General features: G+C 38.7%; 1 long non-coding RNA gene across 1 annotated transcript; it reads left to right on the top strand.

Moving 5' to 3' along the window:
• Positions 1 to 6,394: 6,394 nt before the first annotated feature.
• Positions 6,395 to 16,180, top strand: LOC143887005 (uncharacterized). Its single transcript, XR_013253976.1, has 3 exons — positions 6,395 to 6,486; positions 15,270 to 15,735; positions 15,829 to 16,180. It is a non-coding gene; the product is annotated as an uncharacterized LOC143887005 (long non-coding RNA).
• Positions 16,181 to 24,285: the final 8,105 nt, after the last annotated feature.

Here is a 24,285-nt window from a genome sequence, read left to right as displayed (position 1 = left end):
TGCGTGGGTTTTTACTTTTAACTTTGGGATAATTACATCTACACCCCCTCTAGTTTCTGACACATCCACTTCCACCCCTATAGTTTAAAACGTGACAAATACACCCCTGTAGTTTCAATTTGTTTAAGGTTTGCCCCCTCAGCTGAAGGTTCGTCCATAGATTGAAGGGTTAGGATGATCCGATGGAGCTGATTTTTTGGGCACACCATATCTATGTCAGGACCCATCAAATGAACGCTTTGGATCATCCAAATAATGTGGGCCCCTACCCGAATCCAAACACTACCAAAAAATCATCCAAATAATGTGGGCCCACATTGTTTGGATGATCCAAAGCATTCATTTGATGGGTCCTGACATAGTTAGGGTGTGCCCAAAAAATTAGCTCCATCGGATCATCCTAACCCTTCAATCTATGGACGAACCTTCAGCTGAGGGGGTCTACCTTAAACAAATTGAAACTACAAGGATGTATTTGTCACGTTTTAAACTATAGGGGTGGAAGTGGATGTGTCAGAAACTAGAGGGGGTGTAAATGTAATTATCCCTTTAACTTTTAACTAACAATAGAAAAAAATGTACATACTATAACTTATGTAACTCGGGTCGGGTCGGGTCGGGCCCCTTCAAACCCGGCTCGACCCGAGATTCATGCGGGCTTTTGAATGCTGAACCCGGCTCGACCCGAAACCCATGAAACCTAAACCCGACCCAGGCTATTTTCGGGTCGGGTCGATGCGGGTCGGGTTTTACCCGGCTCGAGTTGCAGCCCTACTTCTTGGGGTGAGCTAAGAGCGTGTAAGAGAGATACAAAGGAGTGGAAGTCAAAGGAACAGTCTTACACAGGAGGATTCCCTTTGGAATCTCTACATTGTCCATTGATTTGCTCATTAGCATAAGTTTTATATGTTTTCATTAGTATTAATGATGTGGGGGTAGCTTCGTTATTTCATTAGTGCTCTTGTCCTTCTTCTTTTAGGTCATTTTTGTTAAGGTTAGATACGTCATTTGTCATTGTAATTGACTATAAATAGCAGCTTTCTTTCCATATACTGATTTTATTTGAATTTTGAAGGGAAAATTTAGATCTCTGATCCAACTTTGAAATTGGGAGGGAATTTCGTCTTTGAGAAGAAGAAAATTCCATGTATTGGAAATTCGTAAAAGCAAGTGGAATCTGGGATGAGATTTCAGGCTCCTTCCTCTTTTGCCTTCATCCTCTTCATTGAGTTCAAGGAAGTCACCAATCTTTGATTTTGGCATCTCCTTGCCAAAGTAAATCTCTTTTACGTTGTTAAAAATCTAAATGAAGTAGCTCTTGAAGTTGTTATAACAAGTCGTGCAAGCTTTAAGCCTAGTTTGGATTGTTTCCTACAAGCGAAAAAGATAATTGGAATCGACCCTATTCAATTTTTGTTTAGAAGGACCTTTTATTTATAATGGTGTCCCTCTAAATTAACCAAAATCATATAATTTCCTTCTAAAAAGTGGAAAGAAAAAATTGTCCCGAGAAAATTTCTTTTGGAAACTAGACCCTTGCTATTGTCTAAGGCCTAGAAGTGAGGAAAATTCCGACAGACATCAATTTGTAAACTCTTACTTTGGAAACTAGACCCTTGCTATTGTCTAAGGCCTAGAATTGAGGAAAATTCCCACAGCCATCAATTTGTAAACTCTTACTTTCTGGTCACTTTATTAGCCTTCAAAAGTTTCCTTCTATAAAGTCACGGGTTTGCTCCCTGTTGACGAGTGTTCGAATCCCGCCCCCGACTTACCTGGTACATGTGGTGAGTGGGTCGTTGCGTGTATCCGTAGGGACTAGTCCTACTCTCGAAGGGCGTGGGGACATCCTACGTCATCAAAAAAAAAAAAGTAGCCTAGCTTCATAATTGTTCTTAATGACTTATGTCATACAAAACTTTAAGTGGACTGTTTCATTTAGTTGAAAATATCAAATATGGACATTCTACAAGTTATAATGTTTGAGGGCTGTGAAAGTAGTTTCCTACACTATCTGCTCCACAGGCACATTTTCCATTAGATTGTGAACGGGAGGTCTCTAGTTTTTCACAATCTCAATTGTTGCTGCCATAGAGATTTTCCAGTTGAACCACACCCCCTGGGCATTATTTTGTGGCGAACAACCTTTCGAGTCCATCCTTGCAACACTCAAGCTTTCTTCAGGGGTTACCGAGATCTTCTACAAGGGAATTTCACCATCCTCGAAGGTACACCAGAGTTGCAGACATCTTCCCCGAGGGAATTTTACCATCCTCGAGGGCACACTGGGGTTACCACACCCCGTAGGACTGTCAATCGGGCCAAGCTTGGGTGGGCCTGAGGTGCTCAAGCTCAGCCCATGTCTATACAACAGGCTATGAGCCGAGTTCGGGCCTGACTAAATTAGAAAATTTGCTTGCCCAAAGTCAGCCCAAACTCCACAGCTGGCTTCGAGCCGAATTCGGGCTTGCCCATCCCCTCTTATTTTCTGCACGAGAAAAGACTAGAAGGCAAGCATTAGGGAGCTGTACACCCCCTCCCCCCAACACACAAACACAGAGAAGGAATCGAAGGATTACCTTTACCGAAGCCAAAGCCCAAAGGTGTAGAGAGAACAAAGCATATGGTCGTGTCTTTGGAGGTGGGGAGAGGCGCTCGAACTGATAGCATTAATTGTGTATTTGTGCCTTGCATGCTTGCTGCTTGGGAATGACTAAACTAGAGAGCCAGAGATAGGCAGCTGCTTTGGAAAATGAACAACTGTAAATGATTCGTTGAGACTCATTTAAAGATCATCTTAAGGGTGATCCTTGGGCTACCTCTATTCTGTTAATGTTTAAGTACCTATTTAATTAATATCTACTGTTATTTTTAAGGGCATAAAAAATCCTGAAAAATTATATAGTAAATATATTATCGGGCCCGGGCCTATAACAGGCTGGACGACCCTTGATCTCAGCCAAATTAGAGTTCGGGCTTCAACTTTTGACCAAGCTTGGTCTGGCTTGTTCTCATTTTAATTATGGGCGGGCTTTTAGCGGCCCAAACGGGCAGGCTTCGAGCTTGCCCATCTCGATTGACAGTCCTAACGCTCCGGCTCTAATACCACTTGTTGGGACTCTGGTAGATCTCACCCTTAAAAGCTAGCCGTTAAGGGGAGGGTGCCCACATCCTTACAAGTCCATCCACACCCTCCAACTTTTCCCATGTGGGATCTTTGCTTTTGCTTGGAACCCCTTGAAATTTCAGTTTCACTACCGGTTTTGCCCCCCTCCCAAACCGAAATTTCGAAATTTTGCTCGAAATCCCTTATAGCCCGTAAAAATTTTGGTTTTTTGGAATATAAAATTTCCACCGAAATGTACGAAATTTCGACCTAAATTTCGGAAATTTTGGTAATTTAGGTCGAAGTTTAATATACAATTAAAAAAAAAATAAAATCTGAGTAGGACATTTCGGTCGAACTTTGACCGAAATTTCATGATTTTCTGGAATTTCGTTTGAAATTTCCGAAATTTCATCCAAAATTTTGCGAAAAAGTGATTTTTTTTTAAAATTTTAAACCCATTTTCGAAATTTGAAGCCATATCTGAATGAGTAATTCTCACCACAATATCACAACTCACAAGTGACATGTGCCGGCCCATAGATTTAGGAAAATCACCAAAAGTAGATTTTTTTGTGTACACATGTCACATTTTCATTGCAGATCCCATGGGTCTCCTATCATTTTCCTATCTTAAATCCACCGCCTATGGTTATTTTCGAAGGGGTAAAACTTACTTACATTGTCGCCCAACAAATGAACGGTTTGAATCATTCTATGAAGTGGGCTCTCCATTAGTTTTTTGAAAAAAAACCAGACAACATATGTTGTGTGGCTGCATAGTCCACCATTTTACGGGAAGGATTGTATGGCCCACTTCACAGGATGATCCAAACCGTTCATTTGTTTGGCCACAATGTAGATAGGTTGTGCCCCAAAACTCATTTCCATTCAAGGATCCTAACCTATAGAGGTTGTCCCTTTATTGATCACAGGGTTAGTATCATCCTATGAAAATGATTTTTGGGGCAAAACTTACACTGTGGCCCAATAAATGAATGATCTGGATCATCCCATGAAAATGGGTTTCAAACGTTATTGTGGCCCAATAAATGAATGATCTGGATCATCCCATGAAAATGGGTTTCAAACTTTTTTTGGAAAATACATACTGCCACAAACCATATAATCAAACCTCTATAGATCGGACGGCTAGGATCATCCTATGGAAATGATTTTTGGGGCAAAACCTATTTACATTGTGGCCCATCAAATGGACGGTTTGGATCATCCTATCGTGTGTGGGCTGTGCAGTCCATTTTCACAAATAAGGGGTGAATATGGTAATAGAAGGGGTGAATTTATCATTGCCCAAACTCTCCCAACCCCCCAAAACGGTTTATGTGAAAATTTATCACAAGAATTGAGGATAAAATCACTCCTTTAACGTCTTCCTTTGCCTTTTTACCCAATTTTCTCTCAAAATCTCTGAAATTTCAGGCGAAATTTTCAAAATTTCGGTTGAGATTTTGTCAGATTTCATCGAAATTTTGACCTTGGAATTAAATAATATATATTCTCTCGAAATCCCATTAATTTCGGATGAAATTAGAAAATACCGAAATTTCGGGCGAAATTAACAAAATGTCGCCCGAAATAATATACCGTTTCGATTATGTGTAATTTCGGTGTTGTTCGGATATCGGTCGAAATTTAAAACCATGCCCCCAACAAGTACAAGTACAAAGATAGGGCCAAATCATCCACCCATTCACCCACTTACATGACACAAGCAATAACCAACACAACTCTAAAATGCATACTCACAACCACATAATAATTATTTACTAACTAACCTTATGTACATCACTAAGATGAACATATCACTGTCCCCTAGTTGAAAAAGGTCAATACAAAAAAAGAGGCTATGTCTACATTATTTAACTAAAGAAGGAAAAGCAATCTCCCCCGAAATTGTCCAGTTGAAGGGGAGCGAATTTATCAGGTCCCTTATAAAAATTTCAAGGGTTCATGCAAGCTGGAACCTTGCATTTGAAGGTAAAATTATATTAAAAGTCTCTAAACAGTTATTAACAACCAATCTAGAAAGTGTTTAATTAAGGCCCTGTTTGGATTGCGGGAAAAACATTTCTGATGGAAATCTTTTTCTTGGATTTTTTTGTTTACACGATTTAGTAAGAAATGATAGGACCATAGTTAATTTCAAGGAATAAAAATTGAATAGGGTTGTTTCAAATCATTCTTTTATGCGTGTGAAAAAAGTAGAAAATTTTAGAAATATTTTTCCTTCACAAACTTTTCCAGAAAATTACTGCAATCCAAACATCTAAGTGAAGAGTTTTTTTTTTTTAAACAACAGAATTTGAGTTTTCTACATGATAGAGGGCCCTCATAAATAGTCCATGTCCAAGACAATGTGGGTCGTTGGATGATCCTAAACCGATCCTTCAATTTCGGCGCGATTTATTTTTTTCATTTTTTTCCAATACATAAGATACGCGAATTTTAGAATCTTGGATTTCCTCAAAATTGTAGATGGAAGACGAGAGAAGAAAGAGAACAGCCGTCGTTTTCTTATTTCTCGCCCTTCTTTCCGACAGTAAGAGAGCAGGAGATCGTCCCATGTTTCCAGATTTTAAAAATCTCAGAATGGGGAAGAGATTTTTAAAACCTGTATTTCTTACTTAAAATCCAAGAAACGCTATCAGGACAACATACAACAGCTTGATCATAAACCCTCTTTTAAACTATTTTCAAACTAAAACCTTGATCCTAAAATCCTCGTATCCAAACGGCCTGGAAACTTTTTTTTTTTTTTTTTTTTTAAACCAGAAAATCCTAAGAAGTGTTTGTCATGTTAAAAATGAATTTTAGCGTTTCAATAAAAAGAAGCAATGAGCTCTGTTTGGTTGCCAGTAAATTTTTTATCCTAGGGAGTTTTTAATCCAAATAGTGAAGTCAACTGGATTTGCTAGGTTTTTTTTTTTCTTACAATTCCTAAAATTCCCTCCAAAATTTAGGGATGTCATTACCAAATATGGGAAGGGAGGAGAGAGAGGGAAGAAAGAGAGAGAGAAAGAGAGAGAACATCATTCCCTAGGGAAGAAAAAGATAGGACAAGGTGTCAATGTCACCACAGAAGCAATCATTACAAGAGTGAGATTAAAAAATTTCTAGTGTTAAAAAGCAACCAAACATGCGACGACAAAAAGTTTACTAAAAACTTCCTCGGACAAAATTTTTACTCGCAACCCGACAGAGCATGAAGGAACGAATTGCTTTATCTAAAGGACTCTTACTTAACACGTCTCCTCAATACCCCCTCGTCCCTATCTCTCATGTCTCTCCCCTCTCCTAAAAAACACCCTCTTCTCTTCTAAAAAACCCCACTGAACTCCTCCAGCAGTCTAACAGGCCAGGTAAAGTCCCTTCTACCTCCCTCTCTTCCTCACACTCTCAGTCCCTTATAATCCTTTCAACTCTTCTCTCTTTTTTTATTTTTATGTTGTTACAATTCCTCTTTTACAAACCCAGTTCGATTCTTCATGCCCGAGCCAACAATGTTACAATTTGGTGATTCCTGTTCATTGAAACAACTTCCAATACCTGCAAGCATCACAAATTGGCTTTCATCAATACCCTCCTTCTTCAGATTTTTCACATTCCCATTCCTTTTGCTATTGTTTTTCTTCAGATTGAGGGAATTTTAGGGCATCCTGAATTTGATATTTTCTTATATTTTTTTTGTTGAATTGATGCCATCTTTAAGGCTTTTATCTGTGATTTTGATTAGTTGGTATTGTTTATGTTAGTTTGCATGTGGGTTCTTAATTTTATGTAATACTGCTCCAAGTAAAAGAACGATAGGTTTTCATACAATTTCTCCTCCCTTAGGACAATGAACACTTGTCTGAGGTGAAACATATGTTCATTCGTGGTGCGACTGTGTATTGAAATATCATCAAATTTTTTGACCAAGAATCTCTCTATGAACGGCCAAAGCACTTGGGTCGTAATTCTCTTGGAGGTGCTAGGTGCATGGATCAAACCAAAGGCATGACCAACCACTCATATTGTTGGAAAAATCCATATCTTAAGAACCCCAAATATTATGATTCTTAAGATGGTTGGATAAAATGGATGGATCAGATTTCTACAGATCTTATAAAAAAATAATGAAGAAATGATATATGGCTTAGTCGAACCCAAAACAGAAAGTCGAAGTTTAAACAAGTTATTTGAACCCAAACAATGTTACTTGACCTCAAAATAGTGCAACTCGAAGCCAAAAATCCATGCACTGTAAATCAAACCATAATTGAATTAAAACATGGAAAATAAATTGCACCTATCTCTTTTGATAAAAACCATTTGGAAAAAAAACTAGATTCGAAGAGAGAAGGCTGAGTCGGGCCACATGGTCACTCTCCTTAAGAATCGTATTTGCCCCCTACTGGTGCAGTCAGGATCCGTGAATCGATTCTCTAAGATAAAACAATAAAATATGGCTCAATTCCACGTGCACTCGCTGACTGGTCCACCCAGAACCACCTTAGAACTGTGCTCAGATACAGAAGAAACGGATGGAAGGAGATGAAATAAATCTCTTTCTTTTTCTGTTGGCAAAAGCCACCTCAAAAAGTCTGTCCAGATTCTTAAGCTCACAGAATTGTAGTTTAGCAAAGATGTTTCTTCCCTTTATAAAGACCCACTAATGTGACTGTTGGGAGGGAAAAGCCACCATTAAAGCCATGAAACGTTTCTCTCCCAACATTCACATTTGTGACTGTTGGAGATGAAACAGTTTTTTAACTTTAATGGGTGTTATCACAATTGTTTGGGGTGTCAATATAAAAAACGTTTATGCAATTAATGGGGTGTTCATAACAAAACGTGTGGTAAAAAATTAAACCGTTTTGGTAATTAAAAATATCTATTTTCATTTAAACCCAAACCCAAACCTGGACCTCAGACCACGGGCCACGGCTCGGCTCGGCGTGCGCGCGCGCGTGTTTTTACACATGGCTTGTGCTCTTCTAAGAGCTTAGGATCCAACAAATTCTAAAGCCCCTTGAAGGCCCAAGCTTTTCTCCAACTCTTCATCTTATATGGATGAGAAGCATTTCCTTTTAAAGCGATGTGGGACTATTATTTTGCCATTGGTTTAGAGAATACAACAAGCATTCACACTCCTAGGTTTTGGGTTCAAGTCCCCAAAAAAGCACTCAAAAGTCACTAGCTTTTGAAATAAGAGGGAATCCAAATTTTGAATCGTTCCCTCCAAATTTTAAAGACAAGGCAAAAGCCAATTTTGACTATTCAAATTCTTTAAAATTTCCATCAATCCCCCATAAGATTCAAAATACAGTTAGAATTTGAAAACGGAAGCATCTGAGCACATTAGAAAAATAGAGTGAATTCATACCGGTGTCTTTTGAACTTCAACCGATATTTAGGATAAACAGATTACGTTACTGAGTACGGGTAGAATTAGACTCCTTCAACCTTTCATCGTAGGTATAACTGGCTAACCTGTTACCCACACCCTACCTTCGATTCTTTGGTGATTCATTCACAGTATTGGAACATTTTGGCCTTGTTGCCCCCTTGGTTCTCATGAATGTTTTAGAGAATTACCCGTTAAATTCTCATAGGAAGCGGCCTCACCTCCACATTCACCTAGGTCAGTCATCAAGTGTGCACTGCAAGTAACACATCACCCAATTCAGGTTATGAACTAATTAAGAGTCTCAAACTCATCCTACCGCATTTGCAGTGAACACTATCCTTCAACATTTTGCATCCAGGAGTAGGGGGTGATAGTGTTAACAAACCATCCGGTGACTTGTTAGTACCCATTGAACCTAATTCCAGGGATCTCCTTTCACATAGGTTGGGTGTCCATCACTAATGGTTAATGCCTCGGGCTTTAACTCCATTCCTTTCAGATGGCTTATACACCACTTTATGTGGCTTTACTAGAGGATCTGCAGACTCCTCTCCGACCTTACAAAGTCGAGTGTTATTGCCCCTTATATGCTCTACCAACTTATGCCTTAGGAAAACATGCCCTTTTTGCCATTTAAGGTCTTACATTTGGCCTTGGCTAAAGAATTTTTGGCAGTCACTATATAAAATTACCGAGGGAACTGGTCTTGGCCATAACAGCTCATCTGCGATAAAAAATATAACTTGAGCCATTTGGCTCCACCTCCTGCTATGGATATGGCTATAATCTTTCTATCATAATGGGCCTTTTACAACACATTTGTTTAACATATTCTCATGAAATCGATCCACCACTTAAGATGAATAAGTACCCACCCACTGGTATACCTGGATTCTCTTAATTAGAGATCCAATTAGCACAACCTAGCCTTCTTGAACAACAGGACCCCCACAATTTGAACAATTACCTCTCAATTCTGAGTTACAAGGTACTATCCATCCCAATCTGATGTACACAAGTACCTCCATGAAATACTTCGGAGCTCGATCGCGTCGGACTCTGCAGCCACTCTGTCGGCCAACGCCTTTGTCTTTGCACAGTAGAAGAGGCAGATCTTCTTTGAACTCTTAGAAGAAGAGGGATTCAAAGAAGCTGCTGCCATTGTAGTAGCAATGGAGTTATGAGTGAATTGAATATGATCTCTGGTTTCTGATATGCTATTCAAATGCCATTGCCTACAGTTTTCGAAGCTCGATAACTCTGATCGAATCTGATTTTTCGATCTCATAAAACAGAGCTCTGATTTTCAAAGAATATGTACATGTGATGGGGTTTTTAGGGTTTGGAGGAGGTGAGATTCAAGGCTAGGGTTTCCAAAGTGAGACGCACGTGACGAAGTTGCCGCCATTTGCTCCTTCCTTGACTGCGGAGAATCATTTTCTTCTGCACGGAAAGATTCAAAATTTGGATTCCCTCTTATTTCAAAAGCTAGTGACTTTTGAGTGTGACTTGAACCCAAGACCTAGGAGTGTGTGTGCTTGTTGTGTTCTCTAAACCAATGGCAAAATAATAGTCCCACATTGCTTTGAAAGGAAATGCTTCTCATCCATATAAGATGGAGAGTTGGAGAAAGGCTTGGGCCTTCAAGGGGCTTTAGAATTTATTGGATCCTAGGCTTTTAGAAGAGCACAAGCCCATGTGTAAAAATACACGCGCGCGCCGGGCCGGGCCGTGGCCGTGGCCCGAGGTCCGGGTTTGGGTTTAAATGAAAAAAGATCTTTTTAATTCCCAAAACGGTTTAATCTTTTACCCCACGTTTTGTTATGAACACCCCATTAATTGCATAAACGTTTTTTATATTGACACCTCAAACGGTTGTGATAATAACACCCATTAAAGTTGAAAAATCGTTTCATCTCCAACGGTCACAAATGTGAATGTTGGGAGATAAACGTTTCATAGCTTTAATGGTGGCTTTTCCCTCTCCAACAGTCACATCCGTGGGTCTTTATAAGTGGAAGAAACATCTTTGCTAAAATACAATTCTGTGAGCTTAAGAATCTGGACAGACGTTTTGGGGTGGCTTTTGCCAACAGAAAAAGAAAGAGATTTAGACAGAAAAAGGGTTTTGTTTTTCTGGTTTTACTTCATCTCCTTCTATCCGTTCCTTCCGTGTCTGAGCATAGTTTTAAGATGGTTCTGGGTGGACCAGTCAGCAAGTGCACGTGGACTGGAGCCATATTTGGCTGTTTTATCTTGGAGCGCCGATTCGCGGATCCCGGCGGCACCGGTAGGGGGCAAATACGATTCTTAAGGAGAGTGACCATGTGGCACGATTCAGCCTTCTCTCTTTGAATTTGGTTTTTTCCAAATGGTTTTCATCAAAAGAGATAAGTGCAATCTATTTTCCATGTTTTATTTCAATTATGGTTTGATTTACAGTACATGGATTTTTGGCTTCGAGTTGCACTATTTTGAGGTCGAGTAACATGTTTTGGGTTCAAATAACTTGTTTTAACTTCGACTTTCTGTTTTGGGTTCAACTAAGCCATATATCATTTCTTCATTATTTGTTTGTAAGATCTGTAGAAATCTGATCCGTCAATTTTATCCAACAATCTTAAGAATCATAATATTTGGGCTTCTTAAGATATGGCTTTTCCAACACATATAAATCATCCTTTGTCTTGAAGGCGATTTTCCATTCGCCCCTTGCTCGATGCGGATTTGTTGGTACTGCTCTTCAAATAAGTTTTCGAGAAAATCTCGGAGTCGGCCATCATGTCGATCATGTCGTCAAGTCTAGGTATTGGAAACCTATATATAATCGTAATCTTATTAATAGTTTGACTATCTCTGAACATATGCCAATTTCCGTCCTCCTTTGGCATAAGTAATGCAGGTACAACACATGGGCTACGGCTTTCTCTGATAAAGCCCTTTCACAACAGTTCAGCAATTAGCTTCTTTAATTCGGTGTGCTCGATGGAGTTCAACCTGTAACGAGGATGATTAGGGAGGGTTGATCATGGGACTAAATCAATAGCATGATATTGATTCTGGGACTAAATCAATAGCGTGCTAAATATCATGCATAGGAGGAAGTTCATCTTAGATTTCTTCAGTAATAACGTAAAGATTCATCAATTAGTGGTACAACCTCTTTCGGAATTTCAACAAGCGATTCTTGTGGAACATCCTTGTTTTTTTCACCACTAGAGCATATATAACCTCAGACTCTTTACACTCAAATTCAAATTGTTTCTGATTGAGATGATGAAGGGGCTTCTTTGAATTCCCATTTGGTTTGAGGTTTTTCTTCTTCTCTTGCCTTCATCTCTTTAGGTTGACAAGGAAACAACCTTATCTTTTTCCTGTCATGATAAAAACGTAAGTATTTAGTGTACCATAATGGATGACATCTCAATGAAACAACCAGGACCTACTGAGGATGGTATGGGCTGTATCCATGGTTAGGACATCCCACTAAATACAGTCCTTGAAGATATCAAATTGCAATGGTACAATGCATCTTTTAGTTACCGGAACAGTATGATCAACCCAAGCAACCTTATATGGACGGGGATGGGGTTCGGGCTTAAGTCCCATTCTAGACATTGTGCTGTGGGACACAACATTCGTCCAACTTCCATTGTCTATGATCACCCTACAATTCTTATCCCCATGTTTGGTGTAGGTGTAGAACATGTTGGTTCTCCTCCGGTCATCTTTGCCTTTAGGTTGTGAGACCATGCACCATACCACGCTCACTCTGGGAAGATCCTCTCCAGTTTCCTGATTGTCTTCATCCCTAATTCTCTCATCAGGTATATAGTTTTTTTTTCTCCTTGTTCCTCGTCTATCTTTTCAACTTCTACAAGTAGATTGCGAGTAGGACATTGATAGGCATAATGGCGTGCGCCTTGACATTTAAAGTACACTGGCTACCCTTCTTTCTTAGAATTTCCAGTCGCCACTCCCTTTCCTTTTTTTTTATCCCTTAACTTTTCTTTCGTCTCATCCCAATGAACTATAAGTGGTTGTCCTATCTTTAGCATTTGTCGCTCCAAATTGATCCAGAATAACTTGGAATGACCCGTGAGTTTCATTTTCGCAAACCTAACCTATCGATCTTCAGACATCTCATCCAGTCCAGGAAAACTTTAGGGTCAAGTCGACCATCAAAAGAAGGGACTTCGACTTTAACCTTCTTAGTGTTGTCTTGATGTAGGGACACCCAGTGCTAGTGACTTGGCTGAGGCAATGGCCGAAGGATTCCGACACGTGGATCACCCGAAGCAAGTCCGGTGCTCTGAAAGTCTCCAAAAGCAAGGCAAGAGGACAGTACGAGGACCCAGTCCAGAGTTAGCATGAAACAGGTCATGTTACCACTTATGTCATTCATGTCTTGGACTAGTTTAGTCCTTTCTGCTGTAAATGAGCTAGCCTACCTATGTAAGAGGGGATTTTTTTCTTTTTTAGGGTTTCTTTACGTCATGTTTAGGGGCTAATGACGTTTTTGGTTTTTTTTTTGGAGGAAAACTGTTTGCTCGTTGGAGCAGCTGATATCAGTAATGGTGAGTTGTCTATGAAGGACCGTTCATTGCAGGCTAGAGTGCTAGCCTTTTGATCCATCTTCGGGTCTAGAAACACTAGGCTAGTGAGTTATGTAAAGCAAGCTCTATATTGTGCCATACTTCCGGTACCATCTGATCCTATTTGTATTGCTCGGTAATGATACTATCATCTCTTACTAGTAGTATGACATATATTTCCAAAAGTGGGCTTCTATTTTCTAGGGGAGCAGGCAGTGTTGGCAAATGGCCCCTTGGAGGAAAAAAGTAGGATATTGTGGACTATTTCATTCCTTGCAGTATGGGGTTGTTGTGGAAAGAGATGAATGCTAGAATATTTAAGGGGGGGGGGGGGGGGGGGGGGGTCGTGAAGAGCGTCCCTTACTTATCTACTAGGGTGTTGGCTCTAACTATCTTTTGGGCTAAATCCATTCAAAGCTTCAGTTTTGTCTCTGCTTTTGACTTGTGGAACAGATGGAGGGAGGTTTGTTCTAGTTCGGATCAAGACCTTCGATCGTTGAGGCTTGGGGGACCTCCAGTTATTGGTTTCCTTAAGTTTAATTTTGACAGATCAAGTTTTGGAAATCCGGGTCCGGCTGGAATTGGGGGGTGTCCTTAGGGATGAAGAGGGAGTGGTGAGGTGGGCCTTTGCGGGTCCTATTGGTGTCACAGACGCTAGTGAGGCGGAGGTGTATGCGCGGTTCACCTAGGAATGAAACTTCTAGTGAGAGAAGATCTAAATTGTGTGGTGGTTGAGCTCTTTCTCTTCATGGAGGGTCGCACACTCTTGGAGAGAAGCAAATGCGGTAGCTGACCTCTTATCTAAGAGATCCTTCTACTATAAAGGAGAAGACACCCAATGCCGCTTTCTCCCCCTCCTTTACTTGATTCTCTCCACTCGGACAGAATTGGCACTGAATATATCAGATTGTAGTCTGATTGCGATTCTCTCCTTGGCGCAACTGATGATGCTGGGAATGGGCAGATCTGCTTCAGAGAAGAATGTGACTGGGCCTGATTTTTTGTTTTCATCTTGTTTTTATGTCACTGTAAGCATAGACATGCTATTTTCCTTGTTCTTGGAGATCCTTTGATCTCTTGGCTTCTTTCTTGCTGGGAGCTTGTTCCCTTTCTGCTGGCCTTTGAACCTCCTTGAGTTCTTGTAATCTCTTTCTTTTTTAATGCATCTGTTGGGGGTCTGCCTAACCTCAGCTTGCTCATCAAAAAAAGAAAAAAAAAAGAAAAAATTGGCTATCCGGTTCTCATATTTTGCCTTGGAGATTTGCAGATCCTTTCAATGAGTTGAAAGACATAGTGGGCATCTCCTCTGTCTCCTTCCACCATATTAGGAGATCTACTAATGGTAAGGCAGATAAACTTGCTAGGGCCGGGGTTTGAATGGAGGCATTTGAGCAGTTCGACTCCCTACCGCAGTACCGCCTTGATTTTCTCTTCCCTATGTTGTATTGTTACTTTATTGTATAGCTTTGTGGTATCTTTTCCTTGTATTTGTTCTTGACCATGTCTGTCTTTTCCCTAGTGAAATCTTTGACGATTCAAAAAAAAAATAAAAAATCAAGTAGTTCCGGTGTAGGTCATTCTATTATGCGCAATGTCATATGTCCCTTATGAATCTGTAATGGCTATGGTGCAAGTCAATGTTGTCAATGTCTTCTTAAAAAACCAATATAATCCCACATACTTTCATATAATTACTTTATAATGGGCACACGTGTGTAGATTTTCTTCTGTAGTGAATGAGTATGGCCTGCATGCCCATATATTTTATCCGTGTTTCCTCAATCACATAAGGGTGACAATCTTTAAGAGCCTTCTTCATTCAAACTCTAGCAGAACATTCCCGGTAACACATGTTGGGCCAAATATCCATCGACAGGTCTCATTGTCTTTGTCTTCGTCTAATTAGGTCAATATGCATTCTTGACACAACACTCACTGTGGAAACATATGTACCAACAAACTAATAGGATTTTAAATAATTCCACCATTCACTTGATGCTCATATACTACTGCAGTTATCTATATAATTTTTTGGGAATACCTGAAGGGGCTCCAAATTTCCTTCGCATCTGTACATATATTACAGCAGTTACATATTTTTTTGAATGATACTGCAGTTACATATTGTCTCTCATAATTCTTTTTCTTCTTTTCTTAGATTCCAATCCAATCAATAGCAAGAAGATACACAAGAACAGTGACATGGATAAGTGGTCTGAACTTCCAAATGACCTCTTAGTGATTGTCTTGGATTGTTTACCTCTCTTCATCGATTATATCCGGGTTGGTGCTGTGTGCTCATCCTGGTATCAGGTCACCAAGGAAAATCGCAACTGGTTGGACTTTCAAGACCAACTTCCACTTGTGATGCTCCCTGATAAAGAGCGTACTGAAACACGTAGCTTCTATAGTATCACTAAAAATAAGGTTTACGATATTCAATTACCAGAATTTCATGGAAAATGGTGTTTAGTGTCTTCTAAAGGATGGGTGGTCACGGTAGATGAGAGCAATAACGTTCATCTATTAAACCCCTTCACAAGTACCCAAATTCAGCTTCCCTCACTTGATAAATTTCCTGACAACCAAAATACTACTGATCCAGAAGTACCAAGGAACTACAGGTAATTGTCAATACTTTTTTATCGGTAAATTCTATTTCAACACTAGACTATGTTGTTACAATTTTCACTAATTAGCTGAAATTTTCCTTAAAGGTATATTGTCAAGACTGTTTTATCAGCAAATCCTATTTCAACAGAAGACTACATCATTGTTACCATTGTCACTTATGATTGGTAATTGTCCTTCTATAAACCCGGGGATGGAAAATGGACTACTCTAAACAATGAATTGATTCATTATGAAGATGTCATATCTTACAAGGAAAAATTCTATGCAATCACCAATCACAATGCCGTTGTGACTTATGACTTTGCGTCCAATGATTTTCCCAAATTTTCCATACTTACACATCCATTTGAAGAAGAAACTGCTGACAGGAGGTATTTAGTGGAATCTTCTGGGAGGTTGTTGAAGGTTTTAAGATATTATGAATGGAATCCTGATCATATGAACGATGACGATGGAAATGTAGTCCAACCTTGTCCAGAATGGGCTTATAAAACGGATTGGTTTGATGTTTTTGAATTGGACGAAAAGACAGGAAAGTGGATCGAGATTGAAAGCTTAGGCAATCAAATTTTGTTCTTGGGATATGGTAACTCTCTCTCTCTCTCTCTCAGCTTCTGACTTTCCCCAGTGCAAGGGAAATTGCATCTACTTCACAGACAATTGGGACGATTTACCAACGTGGGGTCTTGACAATGGCGTTTTCAACTTGGAGGATAAGAGTGTAAAACCATTTTATCCCAGTTCTTCGACTTGGATTACGAAGCCTATTTGGGTCCCTCCATATTTTAGTAAGTGAATACCATTTAATTATGATTAGCTTCCCCTTTATTCTTAGTTTGCCAAGTAGTATTTTGATCATAATGTAACCATAGGTACTAGGTTTGAATTCTTTAATAATTTTGTGAGCCAATTGTTAAAGTAGCTTATTTATTTTCTAAATAGGGATTAACTAGGCAATTTCGCCCTTGACTTTTGCAAGCGATAACAGCCACCTCATATGAATTAAATGAATCTGAAACTTTTCTTTCATGGAAACATTGAAGCTGGTCGTAATTTTAGAACTTTGTGAATTTTAGTCAATTCATGTGAAAAACACATACAAATCACATTTATTTAATAAAATTTCTAATTGTACTTTCAATTTGGTAGATATAGATTTAATAAGAAATGCCAAGGCCTCTCCGAATTTGAGTTTATTCATGTAATGTATTATTTGTAGGGTGTATGAAATTGTCCATTAAAATTGATGAGTTGTGATTGAGGTTTTTGTAAGTTGCATTCTAGATTTTTGCTTTTTGTCTAAAACATATAAATATCATCCCATTAGATCCTTTTTGTTTTGAATTTTGAAAATTGATTTTGATCCAGGACTCAAAATTACGTTCAGGCCATGTTTGGAAATGTTGAAAAAAATATTCTAATGGAATATTTGTGGGGCCAATTGTGGGAAATAGGTGGTAAGGGCAAACTTGAGAGGTGGGAGTGAGTGAAGAAAACAAAATACCAATTTCATGTAGGTATTACTTTCTCACTCACTCCCAGCTACTCTAGTTTGTATTAAAAGTGGTAGTGTTTTCTTCTCACTCCAACCTCTCAAGTTTGCCCCTCTCCCACCTATCTCTCACAATTGGCCCCACAATTATTCCATGGTTGCCAAACATGGCCATAATTTTGAGTCCAATGATAAGTTTTCGAATCAAAATTATATCTCAGAATCTTAAACAAGCTGAGCCTTAATATGCCCCTAGTACCTTGACGAATGCAATGTAATGTACTGAGCTAAACTTTTTTTGTTTGTTTGAACAACCATTTATTCGCTGAGGACACAGCACCGTACACATGAACAGGCCACCATGTGTTTGATGATCAATGGCCTAGAGACTGATGATGACCTAGATCACCATCATTAAAGTATTATTAGTGGGAATTTAGATATGGGTTTTGCTAAGGAGTGCCCTTAAGGTGTATCATTTCACTTCCTTTTGAGAGTTTTATACATGTTTTGAGGCTTTGTTATCAGAGTTTTTATATGGTGTCCCACCGTCAAGTACAGTCAAAATGGTACCACCCTTGACATTTGATCCAAGAACAGCACACTTTTTAAGATGCTGTTGTTGGATTAAATATCAAGGGTGGTACGTTTGACGTGCCACCTTGACAGGACTTCACGGTCGGCCACTATATGATTTCTCTTGTTATCAAAACATGTGTAAAATTAACTTTCCAATGCACCTTAATGGGCACTCATTAGCAAAAGTGAGATATCCATTCAACATTCAACACTAAACCAAGATCATTTACTCTCAGATCATGTTTCTACCAAATAATAAATGCTAATGTTTTGGTCCGTCCTAAGCGTAAGGTGAAAGACAACAACAATCGGCGGTTAAATTTTCTTTTGGTGGGATCCTAAACGGATCTGATTGTATAAACAAGCCAAAATGGGGCCGTAAAAGTGACCGGCCTCTAAAGCTCTTTTTGTACTTTTTTAAGTAAAAATTTAGAAATCCTAAGTAGCAATTTCTCCCCCGTAAGGTAACTCCAGCTTCTCAACTGAAATCCTATCATCCAATTCCTATAAAACCAACCAAAAGTCCCAGTCCTATGACTCAAATGCACAGACCATTGGGTGGGGGCACATTTTTGGGGGATCCAAAGCATTCATTTGGAAGGCCCTTCCATGGATAGGGTGTGTACCAAAAATCAGCCCTTTAGGATCATCCTAACCCTGCCATTTGTGGAGGGAAAAAATGGGCAAAAATAGTGTCTGCCCTTTTCCCCTCCAACTTTGATTGGGTTAGGATGATCCTATAGAGCTGATTTTTGGTACACACCCTTTCCATGGATGGGCCTTCCAAATGAATGCTTTGGATCCCCAAAAAAATGTGGCCCCAATATGGTTTGTGCAACCATACACATATAGCTTATCTGTGCAGCTGCACACAAACCATTTCCTCTAAAAGAAAACCCAAAAAGAAAATAAACCATACAAATGTCGAATATCAACCAAAATCCATAAAATCTCAGACCTTGTCTCCATGGAGTCGCACGGTGGGGATTCCCTTGTTAACCGGGAACTATTGCCCTATTACAAGGGAAACAAGTGATCCCTCTTTGACATGAAGCTCGATGAAATTTCTCCAGGAACTCATCAGATTCGAGCATGGACAGTTCGACATCTTCTCGCTAATCACCATAGATGAGTGCCTAAACATATTTTGCGGAGGAGATCGATGTTGAAATCTACCTCCTTTTCGATGAATTTCACCGCCCCAAGACTAAAGAGGGAAGTCATTGACACACCTTTTTCTTGAAGCATACTTATGGGAAAGAATAGAAGAGGAAAAGAGAATGAAGAGAAAGGAAGAAAGTTGTGATAGCCCCCATAAATGAGAAATTTACTTTATTGAAAAGGAAAATCATGTCTAAAGAGAGTTTTCTACTTTCGCTATTTTATGCAAAAAAATTATCCTAGAATTTAAAAATCACCATTAAAATAGTTAACCAAACATTGAATTTTTCATCTTATGGGAAAAATTATTTCTAAGAAACATTTGCTAAATACATAAAATCTCAAACCTTGGCCCTCGCTTTTTACAGCAAACACAACATCATGAAGATCCATACAACAAAAGTCAGCAAATGCTCTACCAGAAGCCATTTTTGGGAACCGGAACCACCTTTCAGTCATCAGAAACCACCTTTTGGAAACCGAAAAACCGCTTTGGCTACCAAGAACAACCTTCCTAAATCCAAAAACCACTTGTCAAGCAACCCAGACGCCCAAGCCAAGATTTGACAACTTCAAGGGACCCGGAACCCATTTTCAGGATCCGAAAACCAGTTTTGGTCACCAGAAACCACTTTCTGGGAACCAGAAACCAATCCCGGTTATCAATAAATGTTCCTTAAAATTCAAGGAATATTTTTGGTCACCACCAGCATTTCATTAGGAATAAAAAACCACTCACCAGTCTCCAAAAACAAGAAAACAACTACAAAAAGTTATTTTCAGGTCTCCAAAAACCATAAGGAGCCGTTTGGATACGCGGATTTTAGAATCCTGGATTTCCTCAAAATTGTAGTTGGGAGACAAGAGAAGAAAGAGGGCAACCGTAGTTTTCTGATTTCTAGCCCTTCTTTTCGACTGCAAGAGAGCTGGCGATCGTCCCATGTTTCCAGGTTTTAGAAATCGCAGGATGCCTGGAAAATTTCTAAAACCTAGTTTTCTTACTTAAAATCTAAGAAACACTGCCATGACAGCATACCAGCAGCTTGATCATGACCCTATTTTACACTGTTTTCAAACCAAAACCTGGATTCTAAAATCTGCATATCCAAACAGCCCCTAAAGTAACTACAAAAAGTTACATTTCACACCTTCGATCAATTTTCCGGAAACTGGACATCAATTTGGGATTTCGAAACTGATCTCCAATTTTATGATTTCAAATACTAAGAAGTAAGCCGATTGAAAAACAACTTACGGGCAGTAGAGAGGGTGTCCCCGGGATGAAAAGGGGTGGATATATCAGCTCCCTAATAAAAATAGTAGTATACCCCTAGTGAAAATGACTAAAGTACCCTTAACTCGTGGAAAATGTCCCAAAAACTTCAATTACATTAAAATTACCAGAATACCTGTAAGCCCAAGGATGTTCCTAGGTTAATCATTCACCTTACCTTCTTGTTTTGATGCTAGCAAACTAAATTTATTAGCATTTATGGACTGACGTGTTGCTTTGAGGTGTTGTGTTGTATATAAGAATTTCATGTCACAATCGCTATTATACAACTCTTCACAACACATGACTTGGGGATCAAGGATCAAAGGAACCAAGAACTTGTACCTACATTGGAGTCATCTTCATTTGAAGATGCTCAAGTAAAGAAGCTCATCATGAAGATCCCACAAGTTCCTAAGCAAGTGTCAAGAAGGAGCTGGAGTTGAACATGCCATGGTGACACCTCATGTACCTCAACATGCATTGAGGATTGGAGGACAAGTCACAAGAGCCAAGATGTTCACCCAAGCAGAAGAAGTCCAAGAAAGTGCAAAGGAGCCAAGACATTCCAAGAAAACTCAAGATTCTTATTTTTAGAATGTATTTGGAGTCCTCTTGATTTTATGTAAAATGCAATTTCAAAAGGTTTTCAAATGGTTTTCATACTTAATTTTTTACACCTTTGAAAACAATACACACATCCAAAAATGTGTTTGAAAACCTTGGACTTAAGCCCAAAGACCATAGCCCAAAAGTCCCTGATATTTAAAGTTAAAATGGAATTTTTACCAGGGCCGGTCGACCGGGGTAGGTCGGGCGACTGCGGGATGGAAGCTGGAAATCCAAGCCATCTCGAATTTTCTCGGGCTGGTCGACCGTGGATATGTGTCTGTTTCAAAACAGAACAATCCTACATGGTTTGGGAGGGCGACCGTCGTGGGTTGGTCGACCAAGATAAGTTTTTGAGCCAAATTTTTTTGAGCAAACAGTAAGCCCTCGCCGGGCGACCGCCATGTGGCCGGTCGACCTCAACGGTAAGAAATTCGAAAATAGAATAGGGCGCCAGATAGGGGCGGGTGACCGCTGTAGCTCGGTCGACCGCCGCGGTCGAGCAAACTAGCCGTTGGGGCATTTTCTGCTTGACTTTTTCAAGCCGTTTATTTACAGTTTTATCCCAAACGGTCAAATTTCCAAATACACTATATATACATGATTAAAACCTGTCTCTACAAGCTTTTGAATATTAGAGAAAAGATCAAATCCCATTTCTCTTTGAGCTTCAACATTTTATTTCAAAAGCTAAAAACCTCTTTGATTTTCCATTTCTACATGTTATCAGGAAGTACTCCATAGGGCTTTACATTTGTATATTCTTGGAGTGAATGTGAGCTATCAATATTGTAATCCGCCTATTAAGAGGCAAGAGAGTTTTTTTTTTCTTTGTTCTTCATGTGAGGGTCTCCTCTTGGGCCCGTAAATAAAGGTGAAGTCAAGGTTCTCCGATTCGGCCTGTGAAGAAAGGTGAATCATGTGCGATGGTGTGTCACCTCGCCAAGGCTTCGTGAGAAGGGCTTCACTTTGGCCCTTGAGAATGGAAAAGCAGGGGTTTGTTCCCTTTGGAGATGAAGGAGTCGGGTGTACGTCTTCATAATTTTAGTGGAGATCCCAAGGAGGTAAACTTGGAAGAATGGAGTAGGTCAAGTTATGACCGAACCACTATAAATCTTGTGCCTTGTGGATGCTTGCTCTCTTCTCTCTCTCTCTCGCACGTGTGGTGATTGGTAATCTCTAACCTTACTTATGTTTATGCTTTAATTGAACAAGGGTTAGTGAATGCACTTAAGTTAAATGTCTAAATTGCATTATAATATCTATTTGAACAAGGGTTAGCTAAATATGCATGATTAGAAAGTCTAAACCCTAGATTTTATTGATATATCTATTTGAACAAGGGTTAGACTAATTAGTGCTTAATTAAATTGATTAATTTTTAATCTCCCTTAATTAAGCCTAAAATTTCTAATTGACCAATTCACCCCCCTCTTAGATTGTTACACCTGTATTTCATTTGGTATCAGCTTAGGCTTAAAGAGGTTTTAAATCTTAAAAATCTCTAAGAGAAAAGATCTGTGACAATCCATATGGATTTTGAGAAAGGCGGATCCACCTTAATTCCGCCATTCTTTGATGTAATGAATTATGGAGCTTGGAAAAGCAAAACAGCAAGCCTATCTCAAATCCATAGATAATGACATTTTAGATGCCATTAAAGAAGGAATTTCTTTTTTAAGGAAATGCACTGAAGGTGATATAAAATTGTTTTCCTTGAACTCAAAGGCAATGATCTTATTGTGTTGTGGTTTAACTCCTAACATTTTTAACAATATTTCAAATTGCATCAATGCAAAAGATATTTGGACTTCATTAGAAAACACTTGTGAGAAAAATGTTTCTCTTTTCAAATGATAAAATTTCTAGACAAAAAGAGATTTCTGAAAAATCTTTTGCAAACGAAAATTCTTTGAAACATTCTATTTCCGATTTTGAAATTCAAATTGAAAATCTTAAATTGGAAATAAATGAAAGTTTGAAAAGAATTGAGAAATTAAGTCAATTGAGCATATTTTTTATAAAAAAAAATGTTGACTTATTTCAAAGATGCAATGCCTTTGAGAAAGAAATTAAAAGCCTTGAATCACAAACATTGAACTTGTTTAAAATATAAATATGTTTGTGAAAATAAAGAACAAATGAAAGAAGAACTCTCCATTAAGAATCAAAGACTTCATGAAGAAAAAGATAAACAACCTTCAAAGTCTTATGATTCTAATTGCTTCTCTTCTACCAATCATAATTATTGTGGTAGAGTTGAGCATCACAATTCTGAGTGTAAGCTTGGAATTGTGAAATATAACAAGTTTGTTTGGATAAGAAAATGTACACTCCCACAAACAAACTTGGACGGAACCAAATGAATTTTGGTTCCAAAGGAATCCCTTTAAACTAATTAGTAAATGAGTTAGTTTAGGGCTTGTGCTAAAATGCTTATATCATTCATTCATGCTAGATACTCTAAATTCATTGAATACATTTTGTATCTAGTTTCTTGTGCTTGATCACATCCTTTTATTTCTATAATCTAAGTATAATTCAATGATATATTTTATCCTAGATTATAGTTTTTTACTTATTGAATATCTTTTAGAAAAGCCTATCTAAGTGCAAATCACATCACTTGTGCACTTAGCATCCACATAGCAAATCCACAATAGAAAATTCAAATGTGAGAACCATATGTGTGCCTCCATGAAAATTAACCATCCTTTTTGCTCTTGAGCTGAAATTGATCTTTCAAGTTCATTCATTTCATTCTTGAACTCTATTTAGAATAATTTTGACATTTGCTAGATCTTTGTATATTCAACTTAGGAAGAATATCATTTCTAGCAAAATTGATTGTTAAAAGCCATATCTAAGGAAATCCACTCAAATCCGTTCTTAGACATCTCTCTTGCCCTAGGTGAGTAAGTATGTTTACTACTATGCACCTAGTTGTCCTTCTAACCCACTCTTATGTGCCTAATGATTATCATTAAATGCATAAGAAATTTTGAAGGGTTAAATTGATGCATTCCAAAAAGGCTTAAAATGAATATCCTCTCATGACTAAGACAAAATTATCTAGTCATAGTAGTTCTTTTTGGAATGCATGTCTCCAAGGTGTTCATCACTTGACAATCTCTAGAAATCCTTGGATTATTCTCTACAGTCCTGCATGAATATCTTTGTTTGTGTAGAGAATTGAAAATGAGTCTAGATTCAATGTATGAAACTCAATTGAGTAAAATTAAAAATGTCATAGGAATCTAGTACCATTGTTGGGCAGTTTCTCATTATTATGGTTATCATGTAACACATTGTGTTGGGAACACTTGTTTCCTACACATCTTGGTTTTCCATTGGCCTTTTGCACTTTGTGCTTAAATGCCCTATTTTAATATGGTGGTTTGTGGATATAGGCATAGATGTTTGGAC

Source organism: Tasmannia lanceolata, unplaced genomic scaffold (genome assembly GCF_043159265.1).
Source record: "Tasmannia lanceolata isolate RefF3 unplaced genomic scaffold, GAP_Taslan_0.1 ptg000012l, whole genome shotgun sequence".
Taxonomy (NCBI): domain Eukaryota; kingdom Viridiplantae; phylum Streptophyta; class Magnoliopsida; order Canellales; family Winteraceae; genus Tasmannia; species Tasmannia lanceolata.
Note: the sequence above shows the minus strand (reverse complement) of the source record. Positions and strands in the feature narration are given on the sequence as shown.